The 5,000-nt window shown below is 42.7% G+C and overlaps 1 protein-coding gene and 1 long non-coding RNA gene across 7 annotated transcripts in view; one reads left to right on the top strand and one right to left on the bottom strand.

Annotated features, from left to right (window-relative positions):
• Window positions 1-5,000, bottom strand: part of ZEB2 (zinc finger E-box binding homeobox 2) — a 133,612-nt gene that overhangs the window by 61,213 nt on the left and 67,399 nt on the right. The window lies entirely within an intron of this gene.
• Window positions 1-5,000, top strand: part of LOC125911898 (uncharacterized) — a 46,693-nt gene that overhangs the window by 1,600 nt on the left and 40,093 nt on the right. The window contains exon 3 of one of the 2 annotated variants that reach the window (XR_007454491.1): window positions 1-654. This exon is cut by the window's left edge and continues 254 nt beyond it. The exons of the other annotated variant lie outside the window; for it this stretch is intronic. This is a non-coding gene — a long non-coding RNA (uncharacterized LOC125911898). Of the gene's footprint in view, window positions 655-5,000 lie in introns of those variants that run through there. 2 annotated transcript variants of the gene reach the window in all.

The raw sequence follows: 5,000 nt of genomic DNA, 5'->3' as shown, positions 1-5,000 counted from the left end.
GCAGAAAAGATACATATATATTTCATTTCTGGGACTGTTTTTGCAGAACCTGTTACATTGTATAGCTTCAGCAAAGCGCTGGATCTTTAGATCAATATTCATTCATGCCCAGTGCTCTTTACTATGGGTCTTCCCAGATCCCAGGGTATTTTAATGATCATTAATCAATTTACTCTCCTTTTTTTTTTTTTTTTCTCCTCTCAAACACTTCCACATCTGAGTTTGTCTGATGACTCATAAGGGCACCGTACCAAAGATTAAGGATTAAGTTTAATAACTGTAAATTTCAGAGAACTGATTTTCAAGTGTGATAAAAGTTGAAGCACTTTGGTGTTTACAAGATACCATACTTCTCTAAATGTCACCTCCTAAGTTCTTCAATCCCCTGTTCTGTTTTACATGCGAGCATTTCTCTGGCTGCTGAGCATCTGGTCAGTAATCGCCTTAACCTTACAAAGAAGTGGGTTCCGGCGGTGTTGGCCTCCCCTGCTCTCTGCAACGGTAACAGTGGAAATAGGACCGGAAAAATGAACAATTCGCTTACGAGAAAGGAGAGAAACTTTACAGAACTGACTCTTATTTGCTTGCCCCCCAAAATATATTATGGTAGTTATATTCTTTCTTTGACGGCTGGATTTTGTTTATGGTCATCAAATACACCCTTTGTTGTTTTTTTTTTATGATCATCCCCTCCCTGTCTCCATGTTACTTCCATCTTGTTTATTCTTCACAATAGTATACTTTTGACTAGAAAGGAACACGTTTTTTTTCCACAACTCTCCAAATCCTTCTCCCCATCTATGTTAAAGATAAACTAATAAGCCATAAGAAAAATGCACCAGACCACCTGGACATACTGAGGCCATTCTATCCCTTGAAGCACGGTGACCCTTACCTAGTAGCAGCTGAGTAAGGGATTCCAGGTTTATGTGCCCTTCGGACAGGCCCATTTGGCCTCCCTAATGGGCCAATTCCAAAAAGGAAGTGAAAAGAGAGGAAACAGCCTTGTACTAGAAGCTGGAAAAGCTCAGCAGTGCAAGTCCTCCTATCTCTCCTACATTTTATGTTTCCGTAGGCTCTGGGGTCTGGCTGTCTAAATTTGAATTTTCACTTTTCTACTTACTAACTTGTGACTTTGTGCAAGATGTTCAACCTGCTTCAGTGTCTTCCTCTACTGAACGGAGAGATAAAGACAGGATCTACCTCACTGGGTAGTTGTAAAGATGTAGATGAATCCACACACGCAAAATACCCAGAGCCCGGCACTTGCGAATGCTAGGTGGTATTATTATTAATGTTATTATTATTGTTTGCTAAGTGCAGAGAAAGTTTTAGGTGATGGTGGCTTCTGTGTGTTTCTCTCATGTAATAAATAATTTTGTGATGGGATCCTGTAATAATTCACAGTACTCATGCTGACCCAGTAATATTTTTGTTCTTTCTCTGGTTCTAAGTTTGGCAAAGGGCAGTGGAGGGCATTGAAAGATCTTAACACGTAGGCACAGAACAACAACAACAACAACAACAAAATTAGGTGTTTGGAGATACTGCTGTGGGAAAGGGGCATCCCAGGCATGAAACAAGTGACTAGAATGTGGTGCTGTCCATCGTATAGAATTCCATTTTGCAGAACAAGCAGCCAAAAGTTCTAGATGATAAGGGGCTTGTTGGAAGTTCGCGCAGCTAACTGGTGAAATTGAGTTTTTCAGTTTTCATCTGTCTGACCTCAAAATGCAACATCTCCCTGAATGCTGCATCACACTTTCCGAAACCTTGCACGCAAGGTACGTGCTAAAAAGAGATTTTATGGGTTTTGACATTTATGTTGCACACATTCAAAAGAGATAAAAATAGACTCCATGCTGCTGATATAATTACTAGAGGCTATAAAAGCCATGCAAAAATCTGGAGAGGGGGTGTGGGAATAGTCGGGGGAAGAACATAAACAAGGGAGCAGTGACACAAACTAGGACAACATACTGTCCTTAATTCCTTCGCTAACTCCCCACAGTCCTGGTAGAGTCCTACCACAGAAGATCCAGCCTTCATTTTGAACTTGGAAACCTCCCCATTCGCAGGCAGTGGCAATGCCAGCAAGCCACAGGTGGGCACCGCGTGAGCAGGTGAGAAATGTGACTGGAAAGGGGAGGATGAGGATTTGGTGCCCCTAAAAGAGCCCATCAATCCTAATTATCCTGCCTGTGCGCGCTGCTTATGTCGTACTTAGGTATTTATTTTTTAGTCGGGAGGTTTAGGAGAGTTTCAGACGAACGAGCGTCCATGCCTTGGAAATCCCAGAGAAGAAAAGTCAAGCAGCACCAGGAAGAGAAACTGGCCGAGCTCTCAGCCGGCCTGCCCTGTGGTAAGGAAGCCACAGTGGGGTGAGCTGCCCTCACTGCCAGGGGCGGCCGACAGACAGCAGCTTCTCTGCTGCAGATTGAGAGAAACCTGACATTGGCCTCTCGCACTGCACCTCAGAAGGAGGCAGGCTGCCGGGGACGCAGGGTGTGGGCGTCTGGGTAGCATGAGAACACAGGAGACAGGGAGAGCTATTCGGGAAGACGTGCTCGGTGGTTTCCTCTGGGCTCCTTGCTTATTACCACCCTGACTTTTGAGATGGGAGCTGAAACCCACACTAGCATAAGGAACATCAATGACAGGTCCCCCTCTCCTCCAGCCACACCAAGCATCCCTAACAAACAACACTACTAACCAAACCCGCCCACACCTATAGTAAGTACATCTTTAAAAACCCGAATAGCTGCTGCTAGCGCAGGCTGTGGCTACAATTCAGACCCAGCTGGATTGAGCACAAGGTGAAGTTTGGCCATGAAACTTTGTATCTTCCCTTCTGGATCAGAACAAAGGTGGATGCCTTGACACAGACTTGGTGGCCGTTTTGAGAGCTGGCCTTGCTTCTGACCATTCATGTGGTCACCACGTCCTTCAGCTTACAGTGACCGTGAAACCAAATTCATCATTCTTGATGAAAAGGACAAAAACTGGGCTGAAATGATCTGCTAAAGGTTACAAACTGACTCGAGTAAGGATGAAAACATGTAGCACTTAACGAGTCCAGTTGAGTCAGGGATTTGCATAAGTCAGAGTCAGAAGAGTTGTCAGACTTTTGCAGTGTTTCAGGAAAGGGCAGGTGACCTTTGGCATTTTGGACACAGAGTCTTTCTGATGAGATATTTTAGGGTGGCGTGTAAGAGACTCCAGTAGTAAGTGATGTTGTATCGATTGTAGGGACTCCAGGGGGAAATATACTAATTTTACTTTCAAATCTTTAAAAAGTGTGTGGATAAGAATTACGTGTTACTTATAGCAGATCTGAGTCTGGTGCATTTTTCCAAGTTAGCTCCTTCCCTAGACAGTGTTCCTGGGTCTCTGGAGTGGATGAGAGGTTTAGAAACTGGGAGTAGGGAGTCACGGAAAGGAAGAGATGAGGAAAATGCACAGGGAAAAGGGACATGCAAAATAAAACACATTTAAATTTGTTACTACGCATGAGATCATATTTCTGGCACTTTGCAGAGGTCTTATGGAAGCTGTTAGTTCCAATATAGAAATACTAGCGTGAGTAAATTGGTGTTAAATTTAAATTTACTTAGGAAGTAATAGTCTATCTACATTCCTTATAAGATTCTCTCAGGTAAATTGGGGAAAGAGAATTCCATGGGAGAAAAGATGTTTCTAGTATTTAATCCACTGTTTCCCAGTCGAAATGCAATTTGTATTTAGGAAAATAAACATCCAGAAGGAAACTGCACATTTTATTGGCTTAGTGTCTCTTATGTTGGTAATTTAAAGGTGGTGTTGGACTCTGTTAAGAAAAAGTAGTATTTAGTGTTCTTAGACAGGTGTAGAAATTATTTAAAGGTGTACTAGAACAAAACTTGGAAATTTCTGCTGTTCCCATAGATCAATATTTACATTTTAAAACTTGGAAATCCTGGAGGATAAGCATCTTGAATCGTGTAACTTCCTCTTCCAGGAAGCATCCTGGAAGTTAGCGATACTCTGACCTCCCGCTGTGGGATTCACAGTGACACCTGCACACCTGCGTTAAATCTCTATTATTTAGCTGTATTGTGAGAGAGTTTATAATCAAGCGAGTCTTCTTTAGCTTCGGAAAGAAGTTGTTCTCTTTTGGCAGCAACCTTTACCTCTCGTGCTGTCTGGTGGTTACGGGCATGCGAGCATGTGTGCATACGGCATAGCGTCGCCCAAGGTGCGTGGATGCTGTTTCCTAAGGTCCAGGACACTCACCTTTCATCGCTTCGTCCGAGTTTTAAATCAAACGATTTGTTCCCCCAGATACTACATTCCTATGTGTTTGACAATTTGTAGGAAGGATTAAAAAGGCTGCATCCCCCAAAGGTCAGTGGGGAAAGATGAAGGATTGTAACCCTGTCCTCTGACACATCTGAGGTCCAAAGCCACGTTTCCCAGTGACTTCAACGCACTTGTACTGATCTAAAGAAAGCCTTCACATAGTATTTATAATAAACTCTGTACTGAGTCATGTGCAGAAATGTCTGTATCAAATACTACTTTAGATCTCACAGGTTCTTGTGAAAAATGTGTAACTAGGTAGGAAATATGTTTTTTTTTAATGTGCCCCAAGTTTCTGATAAGTTTTTTCTGTGAGGCACACCACACGTTTGCAGGACCCCGCTCTCCTTTCTGCTGCTAAAGCCAGGGGAGGCCTTGATTGAATGCCAAGAGGGAGAGGGTGAACCAAGCAAAAGGAAAAAAAAAAAAACAATCAAGGGGTGCCTCAAAGGAGAGAAAACAAATAGTGATGCAGTAGAGATATTATAGATAAAGTAAATACAGCATCACCACAAAAGTCTAAACACTTGTTAAACTGTCTGGTTTTAGAACATTTCAGCCATACAACATTATTCAACTACTCATCACTGTGAGAACAGGCAATCAGGAAAGCTAATTTCTTAATTAGCTCTGCTCCGGCGGTAATGATTGCAGATCGTGTC

Source organism: Panthera uncia (genome assembly GCF_023721935.1).
Source record: "Panthera uncia isolate 11264 chromosome C1 unlocalized genomic scaffold, Puncia_PCG_1.0 HiC_scaffold_3, whole genome shotgun sequence".
In the NCBI taxonomy this organism is placed as follows: Eukaryota; Metazoa; Chordata; class Mammalia; order Carnivora; family Felidae; genus Panthera; species Panthera uncia.
This window is presented reverse-complemented; position numbering and strand designations above follow the sequence as displayed.